General features: G+C 44.4%; 1 long non-coding RNA gene and 1 pseudogene across 1 annotated transcript; both read right to left on the bottom strand.

The window, feature by feature from the left end:
• Positions 1-14,543, bottom strand: part of LOC109939757 (pentatricopeptide repeat-containing protein At1g09900-like) — a 28,949-nt pseudogene extending 14,406 nt beyond the window's left edge.
• A 3,568-nt stretch (positions 14,544-18,111) lies between these two features.
• LOC103626816 (uncharacterized) lies at positions 18,112-24,657 on the bottom strand. Its single transcript, XR_553173.3, has 2 exons — positions 23,978-24,657; positions 18,112-18,503 (listed from the first exon to the last, which is right to left on the bottom strand). It is a non-coding gene; the product is annotated as an uncharacterized lncRNA (long non-coding RNA).
• Positions 24,658-27,464: the final 2,807 nt, after the last annotated feature.

Genomic DNA, 27,464 nt, shown 5'->3' with positions numbered 1-27,464 from the left:
ATTCTTTCAGGCTGTTCCAAATGGATGTGAAGAGCGCTTTCCTCAACGGGCCGATCAAGGAGGAGGTGTACGTGGAGCAACCCCCTGGCTTCGAGGATGAACGGTACCCCAACCACGTGTGTAAGCTCTCTAAGGCGCTCTATGGACTTAAGCAAGCCCCAAGAGCATGGTATGAATGCCTTAGAGACTTTCTAATTGCTAATGCTTTCAAGGTTGGGAAAGTCGATCCAACTCTTTTTACTAAGACATGTGATGGTGATTTGTTTGTGTGCCAAATTTATGTCGATGACATAATATTTGGTTCTACTAGCCAAAAGTCTTGTGAAGAGTTTAGCAGGGTGATGACGCAGAAATTCGAGATGTCGATGATGGGCGAGTTGAACTACTTCCTTGGGTTCCAAGTGAAGCAACTCAAGGACGGCACCTTCATCTCCCAAACGAAGTACACGCAAGACTTGCTAAAGAGGTTTGGGATGAAGGACGCCAAGCCCGCAAAGACGCCGATGGGAACCGACGGACACACAGACCTCAACAAAGGAGGTAAGTCCGTTGATCAAAAAGCATACCGGTCAATGATAGGTTCTTTGCTTTACTTATGTGCTAGTAGACCGGATATTATGCTTAGCGTATGCATGTGTGCTAGATTTCAATCCAATCCTAAGGAGTGTCACTTAGTGGCGGTAAAGCGAATTCTTAGATATTTGGTTGCTACGCCTTGCTTCGGGCTCTGGTATCCAAAGGGGTCTACCTTTGACTTAGTTGGATACTCAGACTCCGACTATGCTGGATGTAAGGTCGATAGGAAGAGTACATCGGGGACGTGCCAATTCTTAGGAAGGTCCCTGGTGTCATGGAACTCTAAGAAACAAACCTCCGTTGCCCTATCCACCGCTGAGGCCGAGTACGTTGCCGCAGGTCAGTGTTGCGCGCAACTACTTTGGATGAGGCAAACCCTCCGGGACTTTGGCTACAATCTGAGCAAAGTCCCACTCCTATGTGACAATGAGAGTGCTATCCGCATGGCGGAGAATCCTGTTGAGCACAGCCGCACAAAGCACATAGACATCCGGCATCACTTTTTGAGAGACCACCAGCAAAAGGGAGATATCGAAGTGTTTCATGTTAGCACCGAGAACCAGCTAGCCGATATCTTCACTAAGCCTCTAGATGAGAAGACCTTTTGCAGGTTGCGTAGTGAGCTAAATGTCTTAGATTCGCGGAACCTAGATTGAATTGTAGCATACATGTATTTATGCTTTCGATCATGTTCCTTGTTGCATTTTGTTGCTTATTATGGTGCTCAAGTTGTACAAACACTCCCTGGACCTCGCAAGTCCGTTGCAAAGTGATGCACATGTTTAGGGGGAGATGTGTTACAACTTGACCCTTTCGAGACTAACCATGTGCTTGAGTTTGATGATTTAGTCTCGAAGGAGGATTGAAAGGGAAAAGGTGGACTTGGACCATGCAAGACTTCCACTGCACTCCGATGAGAGGGTAACTTATTCCAAGTTCATCTCTATAATCTTATTGCCTTTGTACTCTTAATTGAAGATTTTGGTGAGGCAATGGGGTTAAAAGGGGCCAAGATTGATTCCGTTTTGGTGCTTGATGCCAAAGGGGGAGAAAATAAAGGCCAAAGCAATAAATGGATCAGCTACCACTTGAGAGATTTTGAAAATAGTAGAATAGAGTTTTTGTTTTGTTAAACTCTTTTATTGTCTCTCTTGTCAAAAGTTGGCTTCGTATGGGGAGAAATGTTGATTATGGGAAATAGGGGGAGTTTTTGAAATCTTTGATCAATCTCTTTCGGAATGACTCTCTTTATGCCTCAATATGTGTGTTTGACATAGAGATAGAGATTTGAGTTTGATTTCCAAAAACAAACCAAGTGGTAGCAAAGGATGATCCGTATATGCCAAAATTGAATCAAAATCAATTTGAGTTTTATTTGAAGTGATTTTGCACTTGTTCTAGTTGCTTTATGTTGTGTTGGCATAAATCACCAAAAAGGGGGAGATTGAAAGGGAAATGTGCCCTTGGGCCATTTCTAAGTATTTTGGTGATTGAGTGCCAACTCAAGTGCTTAAATGTGAATTTATGCAATGGATGAATAAAGTGCAAATCAAGAGCAAAGGTATGTTTCTAAGTCTTAGTACATTGGTTTTGTGTACTAATATATTTATCTAAGTGTTAGAAACAGAGAGAAGAAGAAAAGGAGATTGTTGGCTGTGTACAGCCAACAGGCTGTTTCGGTCTGGGGCACCGGACTGTCCGGTGGTGCACCGGACAGTGTCCGGTGCGCCAGGCTGCCTCGACCTAAAGACGCCGCTCTCGGGAATTTGCCGACGGCGTACGGCTAAAATTCACCGGACTGTCCGGTGTGCACCGGACTGTCCGGTGAGCCAACGGTCGGCCGAGCCAACGGTCAGCCGCGGAATCTGCGCGCGACACGTGGTCTGGCCAACGGTCGGAAGGAAGCACCGGACTGTCCGGTGCGCCAAATCTGCAACGGTCGGCAACGGTCGGCTGCGCTGTTTAAGGAAATAAATCGGGCACCGGACAGTGTCCGGTGTGCACCGGACTGTCCGGTGCGCCCGATGACAGAAGGCAAAGATGGCCTTCCAGATTTGCTCTCAACGGCTCCTAGCTGCCTTGGGGCTATAAAAGGGACCCCTAGGCGCATGGAGGAGAATACCAAGCAACTCTTGAGCATTCTTGATCATCCACACTAAGTCTTTGCGCATCCATTTGTTATTCTAAGTGATTCGAGCTCCGTTCTTGTGAGAAACTGTGAGATAGTCTTTGAGCTCGAATCTTGGCCGTGTGTGTGCGCGTTTCGCTGTGGATTTGTGTGTGTTGCTTCCCTCCCTTACTCCGTGCTTCTTTGTGAATCTTAAGTGTAAGGACGAGAGACTCCAATTTGTGGAGATTCCTCGCGAGTGGGATAAAGATAAGCAAGGCAAAACACTGTGGTATTCAGGTGGGTCTTTGGACCGCTTGAGAGGGGTTGATTGCAACCCTCGTCCGTTGGGACGCCACAACGTGGAGTAGGCAAGTTTTGTACTTGGCCGAACCACGGGATAAATCACCGTGTCTACTCTGTGTTGAATTCTTTGTGATTGTCGTATTGTGCAAGATCTCCTCCTTAGCCACTTGGCAATTATTGTACTAACCCTTAACAAGTTTTTGTGGCTATAAGTTAAGTTTTTACAGGATCACCTATTCACCCCCCCCCTCTAGGTGCTCTCAAATGCTCCTCATGCTCTTGCTCATTCTCGGAATATATAAGAATATCATCAATGAACACTACTACGAACTTGTCGAGGTAGTCCATGAACACACTGTTCATTAAGTACATGAAGTAAGCTGGCACATTCGTCAAACCGAATGACATGACCATGAACTCATACAGTCCATACTTGGTGATGAATGTTGTCTTCGGTATATCCGAAGGTCGGATTCTGAGCTGATGGTAACTTGACCTCAGATCTATCTTTGAGAAAACACTGGCTCCTCTCAACTGATCGAATAAATCTTCAATTCTAGGCAGGGGGTACTTGTTCTTGATAGTAACTTCATTCAAGGTTCTATAGTCAATGCACATCCTCTTTGTTCTGTCCTTCTTCTCCACAAATAGCACTGGGGCTGCCCAAGGGGAGGTACTCGGTCTGATGTAGCCTTTCTCTGATAACTCATCAATCTGCTTCTTGAGTTCCATCAATTCTGGTCCGGACACTCGATAGGCTCTCTTGGAAATAGGGGTGGTGCCTGGTATAAGCTCTATGGCAAATTCAACCTTCCTTTCAGGTGGCATACCTGGCAACTCCTCAGGAAACACATCTGGGAATTCTGATACTACATTGATAGCCTCCGATGGTTTAATCTCCTCAATATGGGCGGTGACTTGGTGATAGCTTCCTTCCCTTGGTCCAGACAAGACCAACTCTACTAACACTTCTCCTGATAGGGACACTAACTTCACTGTTCTCTTGTCCCTAGGATGGCATCTATAGTTGTACCCTGGTTACCCATAACTATTAGATCAGCGAGGAACTCTATCCTCCTTATTTGAACTCTTGGACTAGGGCAAAATCTATCCGTTTGGGTTCTTCCACCAACTGAACTAACCCTCATAGGTGGATGCATGGGTGCTACTGGTATATTATGTGATTCTACCCATGATGCAGTCACAAAAGAATGTGTTGCTCCAGTATCAAATAACACATTTGCAGAATGGTACTCGACTAAAAACGTACCTAGTGTCACTCCTGGAGTCTCCTGGACTGTGTCGGCCTCCAAGTGGTTCACCTTTCAATACTAGGCACGAGGCTGCCCACGGTTGTTGCCTCCTTGCTGCATTGCATTCTATCTGAATGGGGCATTAGGAGCTGGTTGCTGCTGAGCTGCTTTCTTTGGGCAATGATTCGCCCAATGGCCTTGTTCCCCACAGTGGAAACATGCACGACTTCCTCCTTGCGCTGGCGCTGCTTGGTTGCTCTGGTTGGTTGCTAGGGCAGGAAGGCGGGGTGCCTGGTTGCTCTGACGCTGATATTGATTTCCTCCCTGCTGGTTATTCTGACGGTACTGCTACTGCTGCTGAGGAAACTGCTTCTGGTACTGCTGCTGCTGGTTCTGACACTGATGCTGGTGCTGGTGGCCTTGCTTGAATGGCTAAGGAGGGTTGCCTGAGTAGCAAGGACGACTGCTACTCCCGACCTGAGATCCACCAATCTTGCGTTTCCTGTCCTCCATCTCCTGACGCTTCCTTTCAGTCATGATTGCTCTGTTGATCAGGTGCTAGAAGGTAGGGAAGGTGTGATTCATCAGTTGGTAATGGAGGGGGTCAACCAATCCTCTCAGGAAACGGTACTGCCTCTTGGCATCCGTGTTGACATCTTCTGGGGCATAACATGACAGCTGCAGAAACTTATCATGTACTCACTAATGGACATGGGACCTTGCTTCAAGGCAAGAAACTCCTCCTTCCTTACTATCATCAGTCCCTCGGGCACATGGTAGCGACGGAAGTTGTCCCTGAATTCTTCCCAAGTGATGGCTTCACGGTTGGCATGGGTGGCGAGGTAAGACTCCCACCAAGACTGTGTTGCTCCCCTCAGCTGTCGGGGATCGTACAATACCTTCTCACAATCGTTGCACTGGGCAGTGTGCAACTCACGCTCCACAGTATGCAGCCAATCTTTGACGTCCATGGGATCAGCAGAATGGGAAAAGACTGGGGGATGGCCCCTCATGAATTCTGCCCGCTTGTCTCTGGGCACTTGTGGCATCTGGACTTGCACTTAAGGCTGAGGTGGTGGTGGCTACTGCTGCACCTGCTGCATCGCTGCTAGGGTCTAACCAATTGCTTGGACTGCTTGAGTCTGCATCAGGAACATTTGCTCAATGGTCATCGGGGGTGGCGGTGGCAAATGCTGCTGCGGAGCTGCCTCCTCTTGGGGTGCCTGCTGTTCTGGCTGAGCACGCCTCGCACCTCTGCGCCTGTTCTCAGACATCTATAGAAATCACACACATATATCAAATTTGACTCTATAGTCTTTCAGCATAAGAAAAGATGTATAGAAAATCTTCATAGCACTAAACAAATGACCATCTTCACTGATAACTTCTCAAATAAAAAGGAAAGCGGAAATAAATGGATTACCCAACTAAATAACTGACTTTATTAATAACTACACCAAGTTGCAGGGGATACCCACACCTTGGTGACAATCATTACAAAGATCCAACTTCATTACATGTCCATCATAACAAACATCCAACATAAGATAAGCAAATTAACTCTAACTAAGACTGACTAGACTAAGACACTGAATTAAGCATTATTACAGACTCCGACTCTGTCGATCTATGGATCCAATTCTATCCGGGTCCTGCAATCTGGGGTACCATAGTCGAAGCGACCACGGGCGGTGAACGGTAAGGGTGTTGAATCCCGATAGGGGCGGGAGAACCACCATCCAGATAGTGGCGTGCTGCGCACTCAGCACGCAATTCGGCGACCTCTGCCCGAACCTTGCCAAACTCGTCAAGGGTGTGGTCCAACTCTGTGTTGAGCACGACAGCCAGGATGACCATGTTGTTCATCCTAGGATTGCCCTCGCCCACTGGCGAGGCAATCACACCTCCAGCATTGCCGGTCGAACGACGAGGGTAGTACTTCAGATCAAGGCCATCAGCTACCCCGCTGAACAATGAGCAATACTGAGAAAGTGTTCGTTGTGCTGCATCTTGCATGGCTACCTCGGCAGTATCCCTCTCAGTAATAGAATAGTGCTCCGAGAAGGCCTCTGCACCCCTGAGATCATCGTCTGGACGACGCACCAAGCAAGTAGCCTCCCACTGGTCCGGGTATAACCCGCGATGATGCTAGTAGACTACACAATGGTACTCGATGGACCAAGTGTGTCAGTCGAAGGCCCGACGCAGCAGGGTGTCGAGAGCGTCGTGGAAGTGACACCCGCGAGCAGCGTCACGAGTGATGGGTCTAGGCCTAGCGATCCACCCCTCCGGCTTTGGCTCCTTCAAGAGCTCCGTGCCATGTCTCGAACTGCCACCTGCGTCATCGTCGTCTCCGTCAGGGTCTCCTCCAGCAGCGGGGATGCCCTGTGGTGGTGCAGGGGGCATCTCTGGCTGAGGTGCAAGGGAAGGAGGCCTCTTAGACTCCACCTCATGCTGAGGCGAGGGGGAATAGTCCTGTTGCTCCTGCTCCTGCTTCTAGCGTCGGCGCTCCTGCTCCTCGTGCAGGTGACGATGCAGTCTCTCCAGGTGGTTGGACTGACCTGGCACCGTGCGATGCAGTGGACGCTCCGCCAGGCGAGAAGGCAAAAAGGGGATCACAGACTTACGTGCAGTACACCTAAGACGAGCCATCTACAAAAGACATCGTAAGCACAAGAGTAAGAGTAGAGCTATGAGACCAGAAAGTAAACATAAAGAAAAGTGAGACAAAACTTTTGAGATAAGTAGATAACATAGAGTTGGTCAAGATGACCAACTTTTGAAAGGACACTAAGGTCAAGGTAAGAGTAGGGGTCTTTAGTCCTTAGCGCGACCATTCTAGTCTAGGTTAGAGTCCTACAGTAAACAAGGCTTTGATACCAATTATGTCACACCAGGTTTTAAAAAGCAAACCGAATGCGAACCATGTACGTGCCAGGATCAGAAACTCACGTACACAACGATTACATAATTGGACATCATCACACAATGCTCGAAATAAATAGCGGAAAGGTATTTTAGTTACATCAAGATGTCCAAGACATACATAGAGTCTAATACATAATCGTTGCCTTTAACATAAACATCAAAGTACGCAGAAACGAAACGTAGCTAATAAGCCTATATAGGCAGCTGACTAGGGGTTTTCCACTAAGAATAAACTAGAACTCATCGTAATCTTGGAACTCCTCGAAGTCCTTCATGTAGCCAGCATCACCTCCTAAGCACTGAGTACAGTGGGGACAACCTGGGGTGGGGTGGTTTGTAAAGCAAGGGTGAGTACACATCAACGTACTCAGCAAATGTCCCGTTTGGCTAAAGTGGACTAGCTGTATGTGGGGTTGAGGTTAAGCAGTTGCTTTTAGTTGGTCAAGTATTTATTATTATTAGTAGAGCCAAGTTTTAGTAATATACCCAGTTATTACCCAAAAGTACTCCCTCAAAGAGGAAATACCAGAGATCAGAATTATATCATCATTGTTAACCATCATCACAAAAGTAACCAGAATTCTTCTAATCAAAGAGGATCCCAAGGCTGCTCTTAACCGTGAGCTTAGCTGATATACCAGTTTCTAACACTCTGCAAAGGTTGTACACTTTACCCACAAGTCGTGATCCCTTTCCAGCCTAGGTTGTACAGACCCAATCTTCACTACCGAGGTGAATAGCCAGGGATACACTACGTAGCCTTTACAAAGACTCCCCTGGTGCATAGCTGCTCGTTAGGTTTCGCGAGTCATACAAACGCAGTACACCTCCCCAAGGTCGGTGACTAACAAAACCAAATCGAATGAACCTCTGCACCCCCCCCTTGGCAGAGCGAGCACTACGCCCCGGTCCCCATTAACGGCCCTCAGGCAAAGCCAACTACACCCCCAAGTTCATCTAATTAATCAGCTAAGGGTGTCCCATTCCACCCTCATAGTTGCACTGTTATCCCGGATTGTCACTCCACAAACAGGTCCTTACAGAGATGTACTCAGGGAAAATGGCCTGAGTCCCCTAGAGTATCACAATATCAACATTGGGATAACATCATCGTATTATAAATAATCACATCATGTTCATAGATTTAGTTAAGGCAATAGCAAAATGCTAACCATGATAACCCAAAAGGTAAACAAGGATAAGGTAAAGACAGACTAGTCAATCCTTAGGTTAAGAAATGTAATGTGGGACAGTGAATCATAAAGTATGTAGGACATAGTAGGTCAGAGGACACTTGCCTTCACCAGGTTGTTGCTCAAGGAGGTCTCCAGCAACACACTCGGGAACCTCGGACTGCTCGTTGACTAAATAAAGCGAGCATGCATTCAATAAATTTGGAAAGTACAAATGAACAGCACACCAAACATGTACAAACATTGGAATACATCTTAAAAAGGCACAATACTAAATAAGGAATAATGAGATCAAAGTATAACATGAACTAATTTCATTTAGAAATATATTATTCTTTAAGTGTTGTCCATAATTACATAACCTAGTTTTATTTGTTTTATTGTAACCTAAAAGTTAGACCAGAGATAAATTCATGTGATACATGTTATTAGTCTCACAAAACTAAATATACTTCAACTCCTAGGGTTTTTCCTTTCATTTATTTTATTAAATAAACAAATCTACACATATACTAGTTCATAGTTAACCATAAAATTAGAATGTACATTTTGTAAATGGAACTAATTTATTTAAACAGAGAATATTCCTATCAACATTTTGCAATTTGAATCACTAAATTTGGAGTTCATATGCAAAAGATATGAAATAAACAAGTTTGAGAATTTAAAATATGAAAATAGGTCTAATTCTATAATTATTTAAAAGCCTAGGGTTCAATCTGCAAGATTACAGGGGCCTGCGTATAAAGTATAGGGACGGCGGGTTCTATTCGCGGAAAACCGAGTGGGTCTTAAGCAAAACAACCACAGCGAAAGGGTATCCGGGCTTCTCGGCCATCCGATCAAGAACGGACGCCCGAGATTAGAAGCGGGCGCGCGGGATTGGGCGCGAGGGCTGACCGGCGGGTCCCACGCGTCAGCGACCCGGGTATCCCTGGTGCGGGATGCGAGCGCGGGCGCTCTCTGGCGGGCGGGGCCCATGGGTCGGCGACTCAGGTACTTGGGAGGGGAAACGACGGGGGTCTGACAGGCGGGGTCAGGGGGAGGTCGGGCCCGCTAGTCAGCGGTAGAGGGCATGCGCAGACGCGACTTCGCGGGCGCGCCCTAACTGTCGGGGCCCTCCAGGCAATGGCACAGAACGGGGAAAGAAGTGGGATACTGACGGGCGGGTCCTCCTTGTCAGGACCGCCGTCTACCTTGGTCGCGCGCACGGCGCGAGCGCCATGGCCGGAACTGGCGACTCCGCATGGGCGAAGAAGGCACGAGGCTGTTGCGATTGGCCGGGGGTCTCGGTTCGACGGCGCGGTACTAGTACCGGCGATCACCGGCGACCAATCGATGGGACAGAGAAAATTGGGGAGAGAGAAAAGAAAGTCCGGTGGGGAAATTCACCTCGGGTGGGGCGGGAACGGTGGCGAGGCTGGGCCTGACGGTGGCGGAGCACGGTCAAGGACGACGACCGAGCACAACCAGCGGCGGGTTCAGGCGCAGGAGGTATGGCAACGGGGAAGCTCTGACAGGCTTGAAAAACGGATGTGCGCAGCTCGGGTGAGTGGGCAAAGGCGAAGTGAGCGAGGCAGGGGGAAGGTGGGGGTGTGCGGGGACTTGCAGAGGAGGTCGGGGTGCCAGTTTGGAGCTGGGTGGCGACGTGGGCGCGGCGATCTCGGCGTGCGTGCGCGCGGTCCGCGCAGGCAAGCAGTTGAAGGAGGGGGAGGGACCATCGAGTGGGGCCCACGGGACAGCGGCACAGACGCGCGAGCACACGATGGGCCAAAGCGTCGACAAGATGGCCCCACAGAACAACGAGAGGGAGAGAGGAAGAGGGGTGCGGGTCGGCGCCGAGAGGCAGGGTCCGCTTGTCAGAGATCGAGGGCGCGCAGGCGTGGGCACGCGCGCGTGACTGGGCTTAGTGGGCCGAAATGGCTTTTCTATTTTCCAGGGATTTTCCAATTGCTTTTATATTTATTTTCTCTAGGTTTTCAATTCAAATTCAAATCAAGTTTCAAATTCAAGCTAATTCAAACATGTGCAACAATTCAAAGAATATTTAAACTCAGCATGATGCAACATTTCATGACTCATAATGTTTTGACAAAAATAAATAATTAATCCCTCCTTAATTAAGCTATATCTACTCAAAAGAAAAGAGAGAGAATCTAGAGAGAGATAAAACCTAGGGTGAGAGAGAGAAGAGTAACACCTGAATTTGAATGATAATAAGAAAGAAATTTTATACCCCCAAATTTAGGGTGTTACAGATGCATAGAGGCTACGCATAGGCACGGGTGCACGGCAGACGGACGCCATGGCGGCATCCTGGCGCAGTCGACTCCGCATGAAACCATGAAGACCGAAGGTGAACTGGGGAAGAAGATACAGGGGCTGGGTGTTGGTGGGCTGGCTTAGGGTGTGCCAGAGCCCACCTAGAATCCCTTGTGGGTCCGCCCCTGGCTCCAGGAAGAAATAAAATCTGATTTGTTATTTATGAAATCATTTCATTAGTGCACAGACATCACCAAATGAGGTATAGACTGAAAAAGTACTTCACTGGAGTTCCTACAAATCAAGTGAGGACTACATCACCAGTTTTATGTATGATTGATGATCAATCAAGAGTTCGTAAAATTGTAGTTGGCCCCAAACCACAAGGTATTTGCGATCAAGCTCCAGTTCATCCCTCTAAGTAAACAATATTTTAATTCTTTTCCATAAGCCTCACTTCACTCCAAACCACAAGGTATTTATGTTGAAAAGATGAGGTCCTGCAATTATGAAACTATGTTTCATCAAGCTCCACCCATTTCTACTGTAGTACCATATGTTTTATTTCTTGACATATGATTGTGATGTCCTAATTATTTGTTGAATTGTATTTATTTTTATTATTTACACATGTTACTTGAGGACTACTTCATTTAGTATTTTATTTAAATGCTTTAGTACCTTTTCCATATTTAAAATGCATTTTAAATTGTCATTTTAAAATCCAACCTGTACCTTATTTCAAGACCTCCATTCTTACCGGACTCATTTTATATCATTTCAGAAGCAAGAAAAATATAAGGATGCTGAACCTAGTGCAATAGATTTTTTTAAGGAGATGCAGAAGATAGGTTTTAGTTATTTTGTTTAGAAAGCAATTGTAAGTGCTTGTTTTTCTTTAATGTTTGTTCTCACAACTTGCAACTTGCGGTATACTATACTGATGAATAACCTTTAACCTTTATATTAGGTTGATATGGAATAAACATGGAAGAAATGGTAGCACCAGTTAAGGATGGACAACAACCAAAATCTCATATAGAAGCTTCTTTCTGCAAAGGTTGAACAACTTCAAGATGAACTAGAGACCGAGAAGCAAGAAAAGGATGGACTTCAAGAAGTGGAAACCTTAAAGGCTTAAGAACAGGCATCTCAGGAGACCATTGATAGTATGAAGAGGTTGATGGAAGAAAATAACAACCTCCTTCGTCAACTATTAAGCTTCAATCGAGGCCAAGTATCTCCATTATAAGTCTGGTTGACCACTATAGGACCTGCAACCTTATGGCTACTATAGTGGCTAGTTACAGTAGCTCTAGATTTAAAGTTATAGGATTATTTTAAATGATGCTTAATGTCTAATACTTTGAGTTGAAGCTATTGGATTTTCTTTGGATTTTAAATTAAAGGATTTGCATATATATGTTTTGAAGTTATATTATTCTCTGCTGGATGAAATATTTGTGTTGAACAAATTCATACGATATTTTGGTTGTGATGTGTAATATTCATGATGATACAAATGCATATGATGTGCTCCTTCTAATGACGATTGTATCTATCACAAAAGCTTTGCCACATCACTTGCCACGTCATCACATTTTATGACGAAAATATTCGTCACAAATGCATTGCCACGTTAGTGGCCATCACCTTCGAATTTGTGACGCAATTCTTCGTCACAACAATTTTGTCACATCATCTGCCACGTGGCTTGCCACGCGATCACATCTATGACAAATATTTTTGTCATAAAGATTTGCCACGTCGCATACCACGTCATCACCATTAGCCATGTGGCAATGCATGGTCGTACGAATTGTGACGTTTTTAGAGGCACTTATGACGAAATAGAGTGTCATAGATTTCATGACGAATCTAGTATGTGTCATAAAATCTATGACGATTTTTTTATGATTGTCATTGTAGTCCATTTAACACGCTTCTTCTGTGACAATGACCTTTTCGTCACAATGGCGTCACCAAAATATAACCTGTGATAAATAAACACTAGTTAGAGACATGATCATAATGTCACAGAAGGCCTAAAAGGTTATAGTGTATGCATTAACCAAAGCGAACATGTGCTAACTAAATACTGAAATACTAAACACTAAATAGTTAACAAAGTAAATACTAACTAAATACTAAACACTAATTAACCACTAACTAATTACTATAGAAATACTAACTCATTACCTTGCAGTGGCGGCGTGTAGGACGGACGGGCGGTGAAGTGGTTGGGGCGGAGCGGTTGGGGCCGGCGGCAGTCGCGCCGACGCGGGGCGCGCGACGCTTGGCTCGTCGGCGGCGGCCGCGTTGGGCTCAGTGTCGGTGTCCGGGCCGGCGGCGCTGGGCAACCGTGCTAGAGGTGGGCGCGGGCGACGGGACGTCGACACGAAGAAGAAACGGCGCGTGCGTGAGAGAAATGAGAGGAAGGAGACGGCCAGACGCTTAAGTCCTAGCTTGACACCAAGATCTAGGGCGCCAAGTTAGGCGTCACGTCGGATGTCGCGTCATCCTACCTCAGCGCCAAGACCTGTGGCACCGAGCCCAATAGCGCCGAGCATCAGATCCAAAAGTCGAAATAAGTCATCCAGGGGGTCTAGATGTTATTTTTTGTTAAAAATTTTAAAAAACAAAAAAATCGATGTGTTTCCTCGCAAAACAGATAGGTCACGTCACCAATAAGATCTTAACCGTTGGATCAAGCCATAAAGAAATATGAAATATCTGATTTACATATGATATATTATATTTAGGTCCTGTGTGAATTTCGTTTTGTTGCGGTCCTTCCACGTCTTTTGACAAAGCTGCGCCGGACGCGATGGACTGACTCGCCCTGCACCTGACCACGCTCGCAGATAACTGTGCCGACCTCGCATCGGCTGCGTCGAGCTCAGCACAGCACTGGGCCACTCGCATGGCTCGGCCACCACGCTTCTCCTCTGACCACGCATGTGCCTGCTCCTTCGCTGACCTTCGCATGTGCCTGCAGGCGAGTGTGCAGAGTTGTTGGGAGCATGCATGCTGTATCTGACTATCACTGAAGAATATGTGTGGCCCCATAACATTAGTGAGACAAAAGATGAAAAAAGTAAGAAGGAAGATCCTGACATGTAGTTCCATAATGTCAGTGAGACAAAAGAGGAGAAAACGTTTCTACCAACGTACCAACGGGGTTCCACAATGCTCCAAAGTTTTCTAGCCGACCTCTTCTATACGGAGGAGTAAAAAACCACACTGCTACAAAAGGATTTGAGTCCCCACAAGGTACCAAAGGAACAAAAACAAGAAAAAAATGCTCAAGAATTCTGAACACTACGTCAAAAAATTTATATGGTTTTGGAACCTTCGCAATTGTTCTTTTTTTTCTTTTAATAGCCGCTTGTATGGCTGGATTCTAAATATCCGAATTACATTATAAATTTAATAATTTAATGTAGATGTACATAAAATTTGGTTAATAAAATAGTGTGTGCGGCAATGCTGCGCAAAAAATTTAGTTGATCCCCTTTTAATTTTGCAGTGTACTGTATTTAGTTGATGATTTTTTTAATGATCGTCATTGTAGTCCATTTAACACGCACTTTTTGTGACAATGACCTTTTCGTCATAATGGCGTCACCAAAATATAACCTGTGACAAACAAACACTAGTTAGAGACATAATCATAATGTCACAGAAGGCCTAAAAGGTTGTAGTGTATGCATTAACCAAAGCGAATATGTGCTAACTAAATACTGAAATACTAAACACTAAATAGTTAACAAAGTAAATACTAACTAAATAATAAACACTGATTAACCACTAACTAATTACTACAGAAATACTAACTCATTACCTTGCAGTGGCGGCGTGTAAGACGGACGGGCGGTGAAGTGGTTGGGGCGCGGGGGGCGCCGCTTGACTCGGCATCGGGGGCCGCGTTGGGCTCGACGTCGGCGGCCGCATTGGGCTCGATGTCGGCGTCCGAGCTGGCGGCGCTAGGCGGTCGTGCTAGAGGTGGGCGTGGGCGGCGGGACGAAGAAATGACGCGGGAGTGAGAGAAATGAGAGGAAGGAGACGGTCAGGCGCTTAAGTCCTAGCTCGGCGCCAAGATCTATGGCACCAAGCTAGGCGCCACGTCGGATGTCGTGTCATCCTACCTCGGCGTCAAGACCTATAGTGCTGAGGTGTCTTAACTCGGTGCCACAACCAATGACGTCGAGCATCGGATCCAAAAGTCGAAATAAGTCATCCAGGGGTCTAGATGTTATTTTTTTTTTGAAAAAACGATTAAAAAATAAAAAAATTCGGTGTGTTTTCTTGCAAAACAGACAGGCCACGTCACCAATAAGATCTCAACTGTTGGATCAAGCCATAAAGAAATATGAAGTATCTGATTTACATATGATATATTATATTTAGGTCCTGTGTGAATTTCGTTTTGTTTTGCGGTCCTTCCACGTCTTTTGACAAAGCTGCGCCGGACGCGATGGACTCGCCCTGCACCTGACCACGCTCGCAGATAACTGTGTCGACCTCGCATCGGCTGCGTCGAGCTCAGCACTGGGCCACTCGCATGGCTCGGCCACCACGCTGCTCCTCTGACCACGCATGTCATGTGCCTGCTCCTTCGCTGACCTTCGCATGTGCCTGCAGGCGAGTGTGCAGAGTTGTTGGGAGCGTCCGAGCGTGCATGCTCTATCTGACTATCACTGAAGAATATGTGTGGCCCCATAACATTAGTGAGACAAAAGATGAAAAAAAGTAAGAAGGAAGGTCCTGACATGTAGGCCCATAATGTCAGTGAGACAAAAGAGGAGGAAAAGTTTCTACCAACGGGGTTCCACAATGCTCCAAAGTTTTCTAGCTGACCTCTTCTATACGGAAGAGTAAAAAGCCACACTGCTACAAAAGGATTTGAGTCCCCACAAGGTACCAAAGGAACAAAAACAAGAAAAAAAATGCTCAAGAATTCTGAACACTACGTCAAAAAATTTATATGGTTTTGGAACCTTCGCAATTGTTCTTTTTTTTTCTTTTAATAGCCGCTTGTATGGATGGATTCTAAATATCCGAATTACATTATAAATTTAATAATTTAATGTAGATGTACATAAAATTTGGTTAATAAAATAGTGTGTGCGGCAATGCCGCGCAAAAAATTTAGTTGATCCCCTTCTAATTTTGCAGTCTACTGTATTGAGTTCGGCTAGTAGTTGAGCACACCAATGGATGGCGGGCATCGGACGTGAGGACATCAACGATCTGTTGCAGCACACGAGCACTTTTTCTAGTAAACACTTACACACACGCTCACAGCCTAACAGTAACACAATGTCCAAGGCTTTCCACAATGCGGTGATGCCATACAAAGAAAAATAGGCCCTACGTAAAAAACAGGAGCCACTAGCTGTTCTATGCCTCAACGGGAAGAGCATCACTGCTGTCCCCACATACCCTGTTATTTCTCTTTTCTTCCCTGTTTCTCTCCTCTATCCTTTCTGCTCCCCATGTTCTGGCTTTTGGCATCGATAGCTGCAACGTGGAGAGTGGGGCTCTAATCTTCTCTCTCTCTGTTTTTAGCATCACTTGTGCAACACATTGCGGTGGGCCTAATTGTGGCTACATAATAAACTCCTTGGTCATCTTTGTTCTCTCTCCCAGTAATCTTCCTCTCCACTTTCTTATTCAGTCCTGGTACCAGTGATGCCTATCGAATGGATTTAGATCGTGTAGTTTCTTGAACTTTGGTTTTTGTGTAAGATCTATCTTTTTCGCATAACAGGACCTTGTTTCTTATAGTTTTCATTTCTTCTTTTAATATTGCCGCCATGTCAACAAAAATATCCTATGTACCACCATAATAAACATATATTTATTAAATGACATGAAAACTATCCTCGTCATAACTAATGGTTAGAGTTATTAAGTTGCATGCACCAGCCAGTTGACTATTCTCTCTTGAGTTTCAGACCCATAAGATTCGAATCCGAGATCTTTGGCTCTGATATCATATTAAATTATATGCATCAACCAGTTTAACCTAAAAAAATAAATCGATAGAAAGAGGGTGGACAATTTACCTATATTATATTTCAACAAGAGTGTCCTTAACCTTAAGTATATTATTCTAATAGTAGTGGGAGTAGTTCCGAATACTTTCTTACTAATATCTCTTAGGAAATGTTGTATCTAATATTAATGGTATACAATTAAGGGACTACGTATGCTCTCTATTATAGAGGCGAAAAATTCTTTGTCAGCGTCCGGCACAATGTTGCTTTATCTCAAATTTGTTTTCACTTGCGTGAACAATATGGACCTAAACGGTTTAAGATAGAGAAGGATACACAAGAATAGACACTCGTGACTGAAAGATTATGTTTCTTGTTGGAAATTGATCTTTGCTTTCAATAAAGTAAAGTTTTGTTGATATCAACAACACAGTTACGACATCGATCAAGCGATACAAACATTTTGAAATGAACTCCACGACTTCCATATAAGCGTTCCAAATAGAGTTTTGATTTTGAAGATAAACACAGTAATACTGTCTACCAATCCGTAGGCTAGATCATCACCTGTGTTGCAAAATATCTAGCCACGTTTCACTAAATATTGAAGTGCTACAAAGTAGTCGAATGCCGTGTATCATCTAGCCTCTATCTGAACAAAGCCAGAGGCATGAGGCCACTAGATATAACTTGGTAGATAGCCTTAAAAAAATACTCCATCCGTTCTTAAATATAGTTCTTTCGAGCCCTCTTATTTCTGTCCATATTCAAATAATGATAATGAATATGGACACACATACAAACTATATTCATAAACTATATATATTTATAAGTTAATTAATAAATATATGTTTAGTCTAAAACGAATTATATTTTAGAAAGCATTACATGATATTTTCTTCCTATCAAACACCAAGTCGTTCAAGCTTGCATATAGCCCAATCAGCTGCTGTTTGTCTTGTCTCACAGCGTGCTCAAGAAGATTTGGATTATGAACAAATAATGCAAAGTGATTACATTTCTAGGGATGGGTGGTGCCGAGGCACCAACAAGATGCTCGTGGCGCGATTGGGACACTTCCAGGCATGGCGTTCGCTCGCGACGAGCGATGGATGCTATGATGCGGACCAGATCACCAGCTTATTCTATTCCATTGTAAGTTTGGCAGTCAAGGAATTGGGTGCTTGCATGCATTTACGTGCCCCCCATTCAGACCAGACTAGATCCATGCATTATTGCTATAATGGGCGGATCCACGTTTCAATTCACAACAACTATGCCTGTGTATCAATTCATAAGCATTGAGGGCTTGTTTGTTTTATCGCGAATACATGTGGATTGGATGATATTAAGACCTTGTTCGGTTATTGATATTACATGTGTATTGGAGTGTATTGGGTGGGATTGTGATGGATTTTAACTTGTTATGGATTTAAATCGGCTCAATCCCACCCAATACATGTGGATTATCACCAAAACGAACAAGCCCTAAGTCGGTTTAGATCCATAATAAATCAAAATTCATCTCAATCCCACCCAATACCCTCCAATCCACATGAAACGGAAATAACCGAACAAGCCCTGAGTTTTTTTTCTCTCAGAGACAATTATACATATGATTCTCTAGCAAGACTATTATATTACTACAATGGCTCAATTTTCCAAAATCGTCCCCTGATGGTTATGATACAAACTCTATGTCCTTTCTCCATTCAACATTTAAACGCCTCAAGTCTTGCCATTGTATGCACTTGTAGAAGTGATTGATCTTGGATTAAATTCTTGAATGGGACTGCTGCGTTTCGTTCTCCCATCTCTTCCTCTTCCTCACTTGATTTTGGGTGCATCATATTTGATCCAACACTGTTATTCAAATCTGGTGGACATATGAAGCACAAAAATATATAAGTATATACAGACATGAAGCAAAGCATAAGAACACAGATATGCTTTTTGAAGCCAACGCAGCAAAGCAGGGAAATCAAGCATAGCAAGAGAGGCTTTGACAAAAATGTGAATAAGGACTTCCCGTTTAATCTGTCTTTTTTTATATAAAGGAACCTCTGTTATTTACTTTCAGGGTGCATATAAAACATCCCTGTTCATTTTGGCACATGTCTGTTGGTACATATATGGCTTGGTTTCATCTACTTTGCAATTTCAATAGGACAATAACACTTTGGCCACACGCCGTGGGTTCCATAAATATCATTATGTTCCATTTCTAGATTGCAACCACAGAATTGGGTGCCATGCATTCATATACAACCCTGTTCAGACTATAAACATGGATATAATACAATCTATTCATCCTATCTCTGGTATTTAGCATTTTTGTGCCTACAGTCTACTCACTAGACCATTCATCAATCTTGAAGATGCGAGTGACCGTCGAGGATTAGTAGTGGCCCCTAGAAGTATATATGCACTTAGAAGTGGTCGATATTTCATTCGATTCTTGAAGGTGATCGTTATGTTTCGTTCTAGCATTTTTTTTCCTCCTTCTCACATGATCTTTTTTTATGCATCACATTTTGTCCTAATTTTTTGTTTAAAAATGGTGGGTATATAAAGTAAACAGTAGAAAACATAAAACTAAACCATGAAAAATATGCATGTGTTTATTGCAATACCTGAATTTTTATGTATTAAGTTAAATTTTGTTTGTACAATCGCTATTGTATGTAAGTCTCAAGCCAGGTCGTTGTGTACCCTCTCTCTATGCTGATAATGAAGATGTCATGAGATGAAGAACACTTAATTTTACCATTTTCAAAAACGAAAACAGGTCATTTGATGACAACAGCCATCTTTTTAGTAGAAAACAAGAACCTAAACTGAAAAGGACAGCACAGAAGGGAAATCAAGTATACCAAAAGTACTTATGGGATTTTCACATTAACCTGGATACAAAGCCAAACATAAACTCCATGCCGTACATTTAGGAAGCTTGTAAAATATCTACAATCATTTTGGTTCATGTGTATTAATACATGGATCGATCTCGTGTAGGTATCGATTCTTTGGGACAAAACAACAATGTCTATATGTCGTGAGTTCCATATATATATAGTTATATTTGATTGCAAGATTTGCAACCAAAGAATTGTTTGCTTCCATGCATTCACATACCCCCTTTCAGACTAAAGTCTAGTTATGATACAATCTATTCATCCTTTCTACATTCAACGTTTTGCACCTACAATATTGATTGATATTGAGGATGCCCAGCGATAGGAAAAGTTAGTGGATCCTAGAAGTATATATGCGCTTAGAAGTGGATGAGTTTGGATTCAATCCTTGAGAGGGATTGTCATATTTCATTCTAGTGTTTCTTCATTCTCCACATTTGATTTTTGGTGCATAAGGTTTTTCCAAAAAAAATTATTGAAACACGGTGGCTATATAAAGTTAGAACATGATGTTTTTGAGTGAGTGGTCCATTTCAAAAAGGGTTAAATTTCATCATCATCTTAAGAGCATGGACAATCTAGAATCAACGCAATTGTTGTGTTTTTATGAAATTTTGCCAAGCTTGAATGAGGACTAGTTTTCATCAGGGAAGAGCTACACCTTCGGTGAGGTTATACCCCTCTGCCGCAGGCTTGGTTCTAGGGTAGCAGCCCTAAGCGCTTGAGAGGGTCATTGCAAGGGAGAGAGATTGGTTTGATAATGATATTGCTTGATTTATTCCCTGCTTCCATGCGGCTTATAAATAGCCCTATAGCTAACCAACTTCTCCTACAAACTCTCAACTAACTCCTACTTTCTTGGACTTATCTGCTGCTAACCAACTCTCCACAATTCTCTCATCTCAATCTTATTCTCTAGCCTTATCCCAACTCATCTCGATCTTATTCTCTAGCCTTATCCCAGCCTGGCTGTTGCCTCTCGCTCCCTATGATGTCCATGACATCTCCCCCTCCCTTGAGGACCAGCTCGTCCTCGAGCTGCCATAGACTTACCTAACACGACTTAAGGTTAAGCCTTTTACATCTCGACTTACCTTTATTATTTAAGACGAAAATACAAAATAATTGTGGAACTAAAATATAAATTTGAACTGCAGCTATGTCCTCCTGTCCTCCTGGATCCCAGGGAAAGAGCTGAACTGCGGACTTCACGTTGGATGAAAGGTGAAGGAGGAACCAGCCCGTTCTTATGTTGGGTCTGTCCAGCACCAAGGCAGTTGCCCGAATGAAGGAGACGACCCTCTTTGGCCGTGCAGGGGGGCTGCATACCCAGATCTCGACTTCTGCAGGGGGTTCAAAAAGTATAGACGAGACCTGGTGGTTGGGCGCGCAGACTGCGAGTTGGTGCAGCGATGAGCTGATCAGCAAGTGCAGCTTCCGCACCGCCCGCCTAACAAGGAAGCCGCGCACTGCGGCTTGCAGGCGCACCAAAGCCTGCTCATGTGATGACGGCCATGGGGTGGCCCTGGAGGCCACAGCAAGGTGCTTCTCCCCACGAAGGGACTGTACCTGGCGACGTGCCAAGAACCCTCGCGCTGCCGCCTGAAGCCGCACCGCTGCTTGGAGTTCCTTCTCTGTCTTCTCCTTGTAGCGGTGGAACATCACAACGAATTGATCCCACTTCTCTTCGAGCCGCGTGAATGCATCTGGAGTTGGAGAGGGCGGGTGAGAGGGCGTTGCGGCGGCAGATGGCGCGGCGGCTGGTGGTGGTGAGGGATGGGCGGCTGGTGGTGGTGAGGATAACCTGGAGATGATACCAGGTGTCATGGACCTTCGGTCCATGGGGATAGCTGTCTTCTCCGGCGAGGTTATACCCCTCTGTCGCAGGCTTGGTTCTAGGGTAGCAGCCCTAGGCGCTTGAGAGGGTCATTGCAAGGGAGAGAGATTGGTTTGATAATGATATTGCTTGATTTATTCCCTGCTTCCATGCGGCTTATAAATAGCCCTATAGCTAACCAACTTCTCCTACAAACTCTCAACTAACTCCTACTTTCTTGGACTTATCTGCTGCTAACCAACTCTCCACAATTCTCTCATCTCAATCTTATTCTCTAGCCTTATCCCAGCTCATCTCAATCTTATTCTCTAGCCTTATCCCAGTCTGGTTGTTGCCTCTCGCTCCCTATGATGCCCATGACATCCGGCGAGGTTATACCCCTCTGCCGCAGGCTTGGTTCTAGGGTAGCAGCCCTAAGCGCTTGAGAGGGTCATTGCAAGGGAGAGAGATTGGTTTGATAATGATATTGCTTGATTTATTCCCTGCTTTCATGCGGCTTATAAATAGCCCTATAGCTAACCAACTTCTCCTATAAACTCTCAACTAACTCCTACTTTCTTGGACTTATCTGCTGCTAACCAACTCTCCACAATTCTCTCATCTCAATCTTATTCTCTAACCTTATCCCAGCTCATCTCAATCTTATTCTCTAGCCTTATCCCAGCCTGGCTGTTGCCTCTCGCTCCCTATGATGCCCATGACACCGGAGAAGACAGCTATCCCCATGGACCGAAGGTCCATGACACCTGGTATCAGTTAGTTGAGAGTTTGTAGGAGAAGTTGGTTAGCTATAGGGCTATTTATAAGCCGCATGGAAGCAGGGAATAAATCAAGCAATATCATTATCAAACCAATCTCTCTCCCTTGCAATGACCCTCTCAAGCGTCTAGGGCTGCTACCCTAGAACCAAGCCTGCGGCAGAGGGGTATAACCTCGCCGGAAAAGACAGCTGTCCCCATGGACCGAAGGTCCATGACAGGGCACAAGGGGTCTCTCATCTCTTTGTTCTTGCATGGTTGTGCCAAGTGAAAATTGATGTTTGTGTGAGATCATTTTTAATGTTTTTAGTTTAGTGTTGAGCATGTACTTTTTGTTGGAGTGTTTTTGGCTGTTTTGCTGTATGGATTACAAGCCTTTTCTTCTTCTTAATATAACGATATCCAGTTTTTCTATGTGTGTGTGCTGTGTTTTAAGATTTGCCAAAACCTGAAATCGATTTATACTTATGTTAAAGTTTGTTAATCTTAGTACTAAATTGACATTGCACAATCATCCTTTTATAGAAGTCTCAAGCTATGTCTTTTTGTACCCTGTCCATGCTGAATGCTTGCAACAGTGGCGAAGCTGTTCATAGATCATGGAGATGTCATGAGATGGAGTGCATTTAATTTCACCATCTTTGAAAAGAGAACGTGCATGTGTTAGGAGGTGTTTGGTTTAAGGAATCGCTCTATTTATGATGAAGTGGTGCATCATGAGTTCATTTCTCAAATTTGGTGAGATAACCTCATTTTTTATGTTAATACTAACTAACTAAATATGCGGAATGAGGTGGTGATATATCAACTCATTCCGTTCCACAAACCAAACAAAAAAGTGAAGACTGAGAAGATGATGGACTAGCTTATTTCTCAAACCAAACACATTATTAATGATAAAGGCCAACTTTAGTAGCAAAAAAGGACTAAACTTGAAGCTGATGGAAGATAAGTGAAATCAAGTACATCGGAAAAAGCTTCAGTAAAAAATGTTAATAAGGAATTTTACCTTTAACTATTATTCCATGGTCTTTGAGAACAATAGCCATTCTTAGTTGAATATAAATATTTAACTTATTCTAGCAGACTAACATGTGAAAAAAGAAGATAAATACGCCTAAGCTTAATCATAATAATGCTAGATAATACAATAGCCACAACCATAATAATGTTCTTAAATGAAGATACAGAATTCAAAGATAGTCACGTGGATCAGGTAGGGGCACAAATAAGCTTTACTGAAATATTTTACAAACTAAAGAAGCTGATCCTGGTTTTGTTATGTATCCATAATAAAGTAGAGCATCTTCAAAGGACTATTCATTTTTGGCTCTCTATTTGACTTTCTATTTATTTCCCATAAAGATTATACTTTATATGTATCATCTCACTCTAATAGATCATCTATTTAGTTTGGCTAGTCAGGGTGGCTAGCCAAGTTTGGCTAGTGATGAGTCAATTTAAAAAGTCGGATAGCTTGGTGAGTTCTATGACTAATCTATTCGAGAGTTATTTTGCTGTTGAGTAGTCAAAATTTAGCTTGACGAGCCATTTAGCTAGTCTCTTGGAGATGCTCGGACTTCAGTTTCGTTTCGAAGTAAAATTTAATTTATTCCATAGTGTGAACTACGATAAAAGTGAATGATAAATTAGCAGAACCTCTTTTTCTATAAATTAAATGAACACATCATCACAAAGAAGATTTGAGCAGTTTTGATATTTCGTTGATTGCCATGGGCAGTTCGCACTGGGCTGGTAGTGTGACACATATATGCTTGGTATAGTAAGTGTAGACTACATATGAACAAAACAAATAAAAGTGGGAGAAAATTGTGTCTGATACCTGAAATTGGTTGGTATAGTGGAGCTGATGGCATTTTGCTTGAGCGATGTGCCCGGAGATGACTACCGTCTCTCCACATTGTGACATTCCAGATTCCACACCGTCGCGGCCGCGAGCGTTCAGTGTGCTTCTGTCTTGGACTCTTGGTCCCGGACGACGAGGCGAGCTGCCGCTAGATACGGACCTCCTGCAGCTGCTGCCCGAGGCTGACCACGCCGGCGACGGTCTTGAGCGCCGAGCGAGCGGAGCAGGCGTAAGAGTTGGCTCTCCCGGCGGAGCAGTCGCAGGGCGCGGCGGTGTGACTGTGAGCCCGGTGCGCTCGAAGGCGTGGTTGGGAAAGGCTGGACACCGTTGCTGTCACGGTGGCCCCAGTCCCCGTGGAGGCTGGGATCTGAGGCGCATAGAACGGTGGGGCGAGATGAAAATAGGTAGAGCAGAGCTGGTGGCGGCCCAATCCGATTTGCGCAATGGAGGAGCACGGACACGGTTGAGGAGAATGGGCAGCGGCTGCCGGCTGGTGATGTAGGGAGAGGAGACGGCGGCGACGGAGCCGGAGGACAAAGCTAGGCCGCTGGCCTGCTTCCTGGCCCAACAGACGTCGCTAGACTGCTGCCGGTTGGGCCGGATCTTCGTCCTTTCCTTCTCTTATCTTCTTTATCTCTACTGCTATTTCTTTTCTCTTTTCTTCTCTTCTCACTCTATTATTATAAAACCACATAAAACATGTATGTTTATTCCCCTTCTCCTATTAATGAGCATTTATCCCCATTTATTGGCCGTAAAAACACACAAACCTCCATTAATAGGTCGTTATCCCACAGATAGACCGTGAAAGATTACCCAAACACAACACGATAGAAAAGTCACATATAACACAACACTTCACTTCTACATAGTACCACCTAGGAGAACGAGCGATCGAGCAAACTAATAATTGTTCTTGTGCGTCGTTGTAGACATTAAGCATTATATAGTATAAAGTAACAATGGTATAAAGAACAAACTTCATTCTCAGCCATAAAAACTTATTTGCTATAAATGTTGGCATACATGTTGGGGTGTTCTATATCGTCATCCAACGATTCGAAACCCAAAACCAATATGACCCCTTTTGGTAGGGCCCCTTCAAGGACTCTTCCAATATATCCTTGAAAAAATCTACAAAAGTGAGGCTCTATATTTAGTAAAGCTCTTCCTCTGCCAACTTCAATCTTAACTCTGTTTTTTTTAAAACAGATTCCTGCTATTTTTAGGAAGAGCTCTAGAAAGATTATCGATATGCGCTGCGAACTGCACAAGGAACTGGCTCCTCCCACGTCTATGGTCGTCGTCGCCATCGTCCACCACTTCAGTCTATGGATAGAGATATCCAGACGCAGATGTAAATAAAAAGGTTACATGCCGGTCGTCGTCCAGGACCCACCCTTCTAGTGAGGTGAGGTCATCCCGTGCGTAGCGCCGCCGAGGTTGTCGGCTGACGTGCTGTTACTTACTGCTGTACGGAATTGAATTGCCCTCCACTACAAAAATTACAGGAGTTGTTTGAATGCCATTCAAAAATTTCAGATGAGCTCGTATGCGCTGCGAACTGCACAAGGAAGAAACTAATTGTGCAACGATCTTGATTAATTTAGATGAGCTTCTTACGTGCGGCTCTTTCTCCACTTCATGTTTCAGCCTTTTTATAGATATCAAACTTTCGTCACCGTAACCGTCCAGGAGGAGGGCCACTAACGAACAGATTAAACTCGGCCCAGAGACGAAAGATGAAGTGGTCAACCGTAGTTGATGTTGGATTAATGCGGCCTTACTCAAAATTAATATTAAATAATAATCAATATTAAAAGTCTACTATAATGCTATACTAATAATTTAGTATCATACTATAAATTCAAAGGCAAATCAATCAACTTAAATAGGTGGACCATTAATGTATCTATTGAGAAATTGAGAATACGACGAAAGACTGCCACATGCTCGCGCGTCGCCGGCAGGGCCAGGCCGTGGCTTGAGAATTTTCCTTCCTAACGATTGCGCATTTTGTCTGGATTGATGATCGTCTGTTTCCTGTCTTATGGCTAGTAACGGAAGGGCTATAATGGCTGCCAGTTTCTAGCTCTTATGGCGATCGTTTCTGTCTGTTCCCCTCCCTTTGCGTGTGCATAAATACGGACGAGGTGGACGCTCTTCCGGTTGAGCGAACAGTCTCTGAGACGTGTTGCACTCAGCCCATTCTCGTCCCACCTTCTACGAGCACAGAGAGAGTGAGAGAGCAGACCTCCGAAATCGCCGTCCACGGAGCTACACTTGCACGGGTGTGCGAGCAAACAAGTTTTTAGGGAGCGTACTCGCGACTGTTCGCTTCGTCCGCTCGACCAACGCTGATCCAGTTCATCGTTGTTGGCGCTGCTCGAGGGACTGCACTGCCCGCATCGACTTTATACACCTACATCGAATATACGCATGAGATGTCTCGTGTGAATGGAGTTACTGGTGTCCGCAGGGTACACTCTGTTCTTCGTATTTGTGCATGTTTTACTGGTGTTTACTGTTTATACGAGTAGTGATACATACTTGCACGTACATATCATCACATATATCACATTGATCTTCTGGATTAAATTAAAACTAATAATGCCTAATTTTCTAACAGTTGAGCGTGAGATCATCACGAGGGCCAGCTAGCGGTCGGTGGTTGGTGATGCTTTGCCACGACCGTCTCCACTGGTAACCACGATGGGTCGAGGTCAACTACCAGATTTGATGCAGCGCTCCCGTATGCATCAGCCAGTAGTAGTAGTGTCTCTTCCCTTGTGATCATTTGTAACCATAAATATAGACTTTGTAGACTGTCCACCTACTGATTCGCATGCTCCCCATAGTTTATTACGAGCTCTCGAGATAAGTGTAACTTTAAATATATACATATATACATATATATATAAATAGAGAAGCGGATAAAAAGGAATCTTCCTCGCAAAGGCTGTGAATCCAAGTTCCAAACTTCCAACGTACACAACAGGTCAACGATCGAGGCGCATGCGTCCGTCCCTGCTTGTGCTTGGACGAACGAACACAGTAGCTTCGCGGGCCAAGCAAGCCCGTTGTCGTCACTCGTAAGACGTGAAAGCGTCCCCAACCCATCCGTGCCCGGCTCAAACCGGTGAACGAGAATTCCACTGCCTCTATGCTCTATCATGTGCTTGTGAACAGTAATTAACCCGGCAGCCAGCAGCACCACGCACCGGGACCTTTCCCTGCCTCAACCGGACATCGGACAGCCAGCCCCCACATGTCCTCGTTGCGCGAAGGAAAATGACTCCAACACAGTGGGAACTCGGGAACGGGACAGAAACGTGCGCCCCAGCCTGTGCCACATGCTGGTGGTACTGGTGCCACCTTGGTTGCTCCCTCCCCCGACCTACCGCTTATACACCCCGCTGTTTCTTTAGTTAGGATTTTAAAACAAATCAGTATTAAATTAAAC

The sequence above is a fragment of the Zea mays genome, chromosome 5 (assembly GCF_902167145.1).
Source record: "Zea mays cultivar B73 chromosome 5, Zm-B73-REFERENCE-NAM-5.0, whole genome shotgun sequence".
Lineage (NCBI taxonomy): Eukaryota > Viridiplantae > Streptophyta > Magnoliopsida > Poales > Poaceae > Zea > Zea mays.
This window is presented reverse-complemented; position numbering and strand designations above follow the sequence as displayed.